Source organism: Micromys minutus, assembly GCF_963924665.1.
Source record: "Micromys minutus genome assembly, chromosome: X".
Classification (NCBI taxonomy): Eukaryota; Metazoa; Chordata; class Mammalia; order Rodentia; family Muridae; genus Micromys; species Micromys minutus.
In genome coordinates, this window is record NC_137970.1 from 127,892,729 (window position 1) to 127,901,216 (window position 8,488).

The following is an 8,488-nucleotide window of genomic DNA, read 5'->3' on the forward strand; positions in this document are numbered from 1 at the left end:
AGGATGTTTTTGGAAGAATGCATGCCTCTTCCCAAACTATCTTTTTACTCTGGATGGGTGGTAGATCACATCCTACCCAACACCTCAAGCCAAATGCAAGAGAATTTTCCTTCCTCCGATAACTCATTATTCTCTGAATATGCTTCAGGCCTGTATCAATCTTCACTTCTAAGTCTCTTGTCAGAAGTAGCCAACAATCCCCTTCACCATCAACACCAAATGGAACCCAGAGCACACATGAGTCTCAGTTGACAGAACTTATTGTACTTCAGTCCTCTCTGGCGAACAAAGTGGAAGCAGCATCCAATTGTGTGGGAAGCCACATTCGCCATTACCAGATGGCGCCTGAGCTGACTGGGCCTAAACAACCTAAAGTGCACATGCGCTATCAGCTTGATGACTCGCCTCAGCTTGAGCTGGAGCATGCAAAATAGGGTCTGAGACACTCACCTATCAGAAAGGAACACGTCCTACCTAGGCCTATTTAAGCAGCACCAGTTCCTGGGCTCGGGGTCTTTCGCCTCTGCAATCAAACCCCGCAATAAACATCTGCAGAAGAATCCTGTTGTTGCGCATCTTTCTTGCTGTCGAGAATGACGACCGCGACACAATTGTACAAACTAGTGCACAGAATGGGGAAGAAAGGGCCTGACTCAGTGGCAGGAGGAGCAATAGAGGAAGGTGCAAGTCCTCTCAGAGATGGCATCTGAATAAAAGAGGTATGACGAGCTGAAGGAGCTGAAGCTGCATATGGAATTTCAGGACTTACCGGAAGTGCTGGAGAAGAGTACCAGAGAAGCCCCGAGGCCATCAGGCGAAGCTGAAAGCTGAGCGTTGCCACAAAGCCAAGATTCTCAACCTAAAACTTCCAGAGGCAGAGCAACAGACTGTGAAGCAGGAAGAACAGGAGCAGCTTCAGAAGGAGGGAGGACAGGTCCCTACAAGAGGAGGTCCTGCAGCTCAACCAGCAACTGGATGCCTCCAGTCAGCACCAAGATCAGCTGAATGTGGACCTGGCTGCCTTCCAGACCCGGGGCAAACAGCTGTGTGGCCTCATCTCTGGAACCATTCGCACCACCTTGGAGAGTGGTTATCCCACAGCTGAGAACCAAGCTGTGGCTGAGCAAACCCTGTGGGAAATGTGGAATCTTCTCTCAAATTGGGAGCAGATCACCAGAGCCTCTGAAATGAAGAAGAAGGATGAAGAGGAGGTCTGGGTCAAGCTGCAGGAGTCACAGGTGCAGCAGGGGCCAGGGGCTCCTACCAAGACCTCTGAACCCAGCCCAAGAAGGTACAAGATAGTATGATGCAGTGGTACCAGCAACTTTAAGATGCTTCCACCAAATGTGTGTTAGCCTTTGAGGACCTGACCAGCAGCAAGGACAGTCAGACCAAAAAGACAAAGATGGACTTGCAAAGACAGCTATCATCCAAGTGAGCCAGATTTCCACCATCGCAGGTTCAAAGCTGAAGAAGGTCTTTGGCAAGATTCATATCCTGTTCTCTGGAAAGCCTGTCCAGTCTGGTGGGCATTCCACATCTGTCACTCTTAACCCACAGGGGTTGGACTTTGTCTGGTACAAGCTGGCAGAGAGATTTGTGAAACAAGCAGAGGAGGAAGTGGCCTCTCACCATGAAGCAGCATTCCCTATTGCAGTGGTGGCATCTGGTATCTGTACACTCCATCTCAAAGTGAGAGACCTCAGTCTTGCTCATCTCCATGAGAAGTGTCCATACTCTTTACCTTTATACCCAGCTTTCAAGGAAGAGATGGCTTTGGAGAATTATCAATGGATGCTTGGCTACCAAGTGACAGATTCCAAGGTTGAACAACTGGGCAACTTTCTTAAATGAATGTCTGGGATGATCCGTCTGTATGCCACCATCATCCAGCTCCAGTGGTCATATGGAAACTAACAAGAGGTGCATCCTCATGGCTTGAATCATGGCTGGTCCTGGTTGGCACAGATCTTAAATATGGAGCCGCTTTCAGATAATGACAGCCACTCTCCTGTTTGACTTCTTGGAGGTATGTGGGAATGACCTCATGAAGCAGTACCAGGTCCAGTTCTGGAAAATGGTAATTCTCATCAAAGAGGACTACTTCCCAAGAATTGAAGTCATCACGAGCTCAAGACAGATGGGCTCTTTCATATGTCTGAAGCAGTTCTTGGAGAAATGTCTGCAATGCCGGAAGATCCTATCTCCAAAGGCTTTCTGACCTCCTCCTTTTGGTGCTCTTGATGCCATCACACTGTATGGCAGAAGGGGCAACAATAAAACAACTGAGACAGTAGGTTTGCAAGAATCATGTCAGATTGAGAAATTTTTCAGTGTGTTTTTATGTATTTGTACCATGGGAAGGAGGCTTTTATAGTTCACAGTCTTTAGTCAGTCTCTTGTCAGGTTTGGTAGTTCTCTATGCATCACAGACAGATACAGAGTTGGTCTTTCTAATGTTCACAAGTTACAAGAAGAGGTAAGAAGGGGCACTTAGCACTTGGCTGCACCCTATGTCTCTAGTGCCTTTTAGGAAATTGGTGATCATATTTGCTTAACTGACCTGTAGTGAGTCCACTATTTTCCCTGCCACGCTGCCCCACTCCTGTTCATACACAGACTTAAAGTAAATCTCCTAAGAGTCCCTTTAAAGTAGCAAGTAATATTGCAGTCTGGGGATGAGCTAAAGTACTTTACACTGTGTGGTTTGTGGAGTATGTGTATATTCAGAAGACATGTATGATGTTGTTAGAGACTGAATTCCAGAGTGCATCAAAGTATTGGGTATATGGATCATGACTGGGAACATGTAACTAGAGCATTCTTTATCTTCTTGATTTGGAATTTGTTCCCTGGATGTCTGAGCATGTTGTAATAGATTAGGTACTTTCTGTTCTTTTTTTCTGAAAAGAATTTAAAAGGGTTCAAATATGGCTTTCAGTGTAAGCTAAAGATCATCAGCAGTGAATACACTGGTGTTTAGGAGGACTTGACTATCTCAGATGGAAGTTGGCATTTGTTTTAGGAACAAATTGATTATATTGAAGAAGCTGAGCATTAGCTCTAGTTGTGCAGGCCTTGTATGGAAGGCATTCACATTAGTAACTCTCAAATGTTCTAAGCATTTTAATTGTGGACTACAGTTTCCAAAGAAGTAATAATGCTTGAATTAAAAAAAAAAATGAGACCAATCTGAGTTACACAGAGAGAACTTATCTCACTGCCTATGACCGAAAAAGAGTGCTTAGTAGCCTCTCTATGTTTGTTCTTCCTTATATGACCTTATTTTATCTTCCAGAGATATTTTAAAACTTGAGCACCAGCAGAAAAAGAGCAACAACACAGCATTCTTCTCAAAGCGGTTTATTCAGGAACCTTACAGCATGCTCATGAAAATCTTTCTGTCCCCTCTCTCTCTCTCTTTCTGTCTCCCTCCTAGTTCCTCTTTCTGTTTCTCCTTTTGTTCCCCTTTCGGTTTCTCTTTTTCATACCCCCCCCACTCCAAGCACAGTCCTATTGTCATGGGTGCACCTGCGAAGCTCTCACAGTGGGAGTGGCTAATCTGGGGTGGGGGTGGGGCAGGAGGAAGTCAGGTGCTAGTCACAAGACCAGGCCAGAGTCCCAAGCATCATCTTGGGACTGCGGCCACACCCACTCTCCACAAGTAAGCCACTGGAAAAATGACAGAGAAAATAAAAGAAATGTATGAGCCCCTGAATGTCTTTGATCTGTTGTGCCTGTTCTATATTTACCTTACTATTTAGATCCATAAATTTTATACAACCTTCACATTTATCCACAAAAGTGGCCCTATACTCCTACTTAAATATATATGTATACCAATATATAGATTTCCATTTTCTACTTTTTAACCTGGGATATTTTCAGATATCTTACTTACAGATGGCAGTTCTGTTATTGTGAAGAACTTTTTATATATCATACTTTGTGATTAATTCATTATTGCTTATGAAAGTGATTCGTTGAATTTATTCCCCTTATACTCTTTAATTAGCAGAACCTTTACAAATGTCTTATTTTTCCTTGTATTGGCATTTCTTTCCATTGGCATTGTTTAAATGTAATATTTACATAAGAGCAGTGACTTGCCTGGCCTCTTGGTACCATGGCATTAAAAAAGCAATTAAAATAAGTTGTTCAGTTTTCTGTTTTCTTTTTTACTAATAGGTTCCAACTTATAGGAAACACTCCCATGCATCCTATCAGATCATCATGGACTAAGGCTGGTTTTTAATAGCAACAAAATCAACAAAAAGCCCAATGAACAACTTTTTAAAATTGCTTTTCTAATGCCATTCTCTTCTTTCAAGAAGAAAAAATGTCAGCCAACAGATTAGAAAAGGTTTCTTACCAACCCTACATCTGCTAGAGGAATAATATCCAATATATACAAAGAACTTAAGAAGTTAGACTCCAGAGAATCAAACAATCTTATTTAAAAATGGAGTACAGAACTAAACAAAGAATTCTCACCCGAGGAATACCAAATGGCTGAGAAGCACCTAAAGAAATGCTCAACATCCCCAGTCACCAGGGAAATGCAAATCAAAACAACTCTGAGATTCCACTTTACACCAGTCAGAGTGGCTAAGATCAAAAACTCAGGTGACAGCAGATGCTGGCGAGGATGTGGAGAAAGAGGAACAGTCCTCAATTGTTGGTGGGATTGCAAGCCGGTACAACTTCTCTGGAAATTAGTCTGGAGTTTTTTTTTTTTTTTTTTTTTTTTTTTTTTTTTTTTTTTCAGAAAATTGGACATAGTACTACCTGAGGACCCAGCTATGCCACTGCTGGGCATATACCCCAAAGTCACTCCAACATATAACAAGAATACATGCTCCACTATGTTCATAACAGCCTTATTTATAATAGCCAGAAGCTGGACAGAACCCAGATAGATATCCTTCAACAAAGAGATGAATACAGAAATTTTGGTACATTTATACAATGGAGTACTACTCAGCTATTAGAAACAATGACTGTATGAAATTCTTAGGCAAATGATTGGAACTAGAAGCTATCATCCTGAGTGAGGTAACCCAGCCACAAAAGAACACACATGATATGTACTCACTTATAAACGGATACTAGCCCCAAAAGCTCAGAATACCCAAGAAACAATTCACAGACCTTATGAAGCTCAAAAACAAGGAAGGCCAGAATGTGGATGCCCCAATCCTTCTTAAAAAAGAGGAAATACAGGGACAAATAAAGGAGCAGGGATTGAATAAAATATTATTCAGAGACTGACTCACCAGGGGATCCACCCCCAAATGCAGCCACCAGACCCAAGCACTATTGCTGATGCCAAATGCTTACTGGCAAGAGCCAGATGTGGATGCCTCCTTAGAGGCTCTGCCAGAGTCATACATACACAGTTGAGGATACTTGCAGCTAACCATTGGACTGAATAGGGGGACCCCAATGAAGGAGCTAGAGAAAGGACTGAAGGAGCTGAAAGGGTCTGCAACCTCATGGGAAGAACAACATTTTCAACCAACCAAACCCTCCAGAACTCCCATGGACTAAAACACTAACCATTAAGTACACGTGGAGAGACTCATGGCTCTAGTTGCATAATGTATCAGAGGATAGCATTGTCTGGCATTAATAGGAGAAGAGGCCTTTGGTCCAGTGAAGGCACGTTTTTTAAGTGTAGGGGAATGCCAAGGTGCTGAGTTTGAGAAGGTGATTGAGAGAGGGAACACCTTTATGGAAGCATGCGGATGGGGAGGGGGATGGGAGTGGGGGGTCAAAGGGGATATGTATTTCAAATGTTAATACAGCGAATATCTAATAAAATAATTTAAAGAAAGAAATGAGAAGTCACTGGAGGCAGGACCCAGTGTATTAGGGCGATTAAAAAAAAGAAAATAGACAACTTTGTGTAATATTTCTCTCTTTTATAAGACAAAACCAATTTTATCATTTTCATTATTATAAAAAGACATAGAAACAGAGAAATGTGCATACCTAGTTCAGACTTTTACAAGCTTGCATTATTAAACTTCCATCTAGAATTCTATTTTCCATGCTCTTTTTATTCATCTATTCATTTATTCATTCATCAGTTCTGTGATTAGTGATGGAGGTAATTTAGACTGGACATATCAGATTAACTTTCCTGAGAATTGATGTGAGATGAATGATATAATTTAGAAAATAGACAGCCAGGCAACTAAGTGGAGACTTACACACATGGGACCTCAGAATGGGGATAATTAATTCAAAGATGCAAATTTCCAGGACAATGAGTAGTGAATAATGAAGATAATTTCAACTAATGAATGTGTAAAGGATAGAAATTCATCATCACAAGCAATGTAAATTGTCTCAGAGTACTTTTTTCAAGAAAACAGTTTTTCTTCAGTCTTTAGCTTTCATTTTTAGTGTCTTCCTAGCAAAAATCCAGGTATTAGATAAAAAATGAGTTTTGTATTAAAATATTAATAATTTATTTTATAACCAAGGAAATATGTAGAAATGATAAAGGAGTTTATTGTGTTATTTTACTCAGACATAGTTCAAATAGAGGTTTCAAAGCAGAAAGTTTCAGATTTAGGTGGAAAATTATGACCTTTGTTTTTCTTTTTTTAGGTTGATTATTTTTTTTTAATTAAAGAACTTTATTTAAAAAAACAGAGATAAATGTACAGATTTTAAAAGCATTTTTGCATAAAATTATGTGAATATATATTTGTCAGTACTTGTTTTTTTTAAAGGTTTGATAGTATGCATTGAAATCTTACTAGTTACAATGAACATAAAGTACATGTAAAACAAAAGGTAACATGGAAATAGTCAAAGTTTTCTTGGTGTGTAAAGATTAAACATAATGATTTTAGAATGTAGCATTGTGGCAATTCTTGGTATTTAAAAATCATTATGTTTAATTATGACCTTTCAATGGGCTGAAGTAAAGTGAATCATCCTGATCTTCCAAATTCAAGAAAGGCAACTCTGGCATTTGATAATCTTGAGACTACTCAATTCAATTATTTTGGAGACTATGTATGCTGTTTTGTTTCAGTAATTATCATGATTTTCCTTTTAAAATATTTTTATATAGCATGTATTTTAACACAAGTTAAATTATACAGAAATTGCTGTAAATTTTATTCAAATAATTTCTTTAAAATCTACCTTCAAAATACTAAGAAAAATGAAAAGTAGTATCTTAATTCCCCCTTCCAAGGAATACAAGGATCTTAAAACACTAACTCCAGGGCACCCTTCTGACATATATTTTGGTACGGTCTGATGCCTCCTTCTTTAGCCCCTGCAAATTATTATTACAAATGTTAATATTTATAATATAAACCTTTTATATTTTTATTAGATACTCAGTATTTACATTTGAGATGTTATCCCTTTGCCCCGCCCCACTCTCATACCCTAAACTTTTATTTAAATTTAGCTACATATTTATAAATTCCATGCCTTTTTGTATTAAGATCATTTCTCTTTAAAGACTTTTAAAAGAAGTCTTTAAATGCGCATTTAATGTAGCCATACTGGTGGTATACTCAAGTTTTTTTGTTATCTGAAAATAAAATCATGTTTCCTGTTCCGGCCTGAGAGGAGCAGGCTCGTGGGCCAGTGACACCCAGAAATCAAGAGGCTTTTGGAACCGGGGAGGTCGCGGACTGCTCTTACGCGGCTGTCATCATGCCATGGAATGAATATATTGAATTGCACCGCAAACGATATGGATATTGTTTGGACTACCATGAGAAAAAGAGAAAGAAAGAAGGTCGGGAGGCCCATGAACGTTCAAAGAAAGCAAAAAAAAAAAAAAAAAAAAAAAAAAAAGATTGGCCTGAAAGCTAAGCTCTACCATAAACAACGCCATGCAGAGAAAATACAAATGAAAAAGACTGTTAAGATGCATAAAAAGAGAAACACCAAGCATAAGGATGAGGAGAAGACTCTACAGGGAGCAGTCCCTGCCTATCTGCTGGACAGAGAGGGGCAGTTGAGAGCAAAAGTACTTTCCAACATGATTAAGCAGAAACGAAAACGCCAGAAAATGGGAGTTTCATCTACCCAAAGTTCGTGCCCAAGGAGAAACAGAAGTATTGGAAGTTATTCGAACAGGAAAAAGAAAAAAGAAGGCATGGAAGAGAATGGTTACTAAAGTCTGCTTTGTTGGTGATGGTTTTACAAGGAAACCACCTAAATACAAGAGGTTCATTAGGCCAATGGGTCTGCGTTTCAAAAAAGCCCATGTCACACACCCTGAGCTGAAAGCTACCTTTTGTCTGCCTATACTTGGTGTGAAAAAGAATCCATCATCCCCACTGTATACAACCGTGGGTGTGTGATCACCAAAGGAACAGTTATTGAAGTGAATGTGAGCAAGTAGCGCCATGTGACACAAGGAGGCAAAGTGATTCAGGGAAAGTACGCCCAAGTTACCAACAATCCTGAAAACGATGGGTTCATAAATGCAGTCCTGCTGGTTTGA

General features: G+C 39.9%; 2 pseudogenes across 2 annotated transcripts; both read left to right on the top strand.

The window, feature by feature from the left end:
* Window positions 1-699: 699 nt before the first annotated feature.
* LOC308414549 (mRNA export factor GLE1-like) lies at window positions 700-2,244 on the top strand (annotated as a pseudogene). Its single transcript has one exon. The product of its transcript is annotated as an mRNA export factor GLE1-like (transcript).
* A 5,445-nt stretch (window positions 2,245-7,689) lies between these two features.
* On the top strand, window positions 7,690-8,488 carry LOC308415388 (ribosome biogenesis protein NSA2 homolog; annotated as a pseudogene). The gene has a single exon. The product of its transcript is annotated as a ribosome biogenesis protein NSA2 homolog (transcript).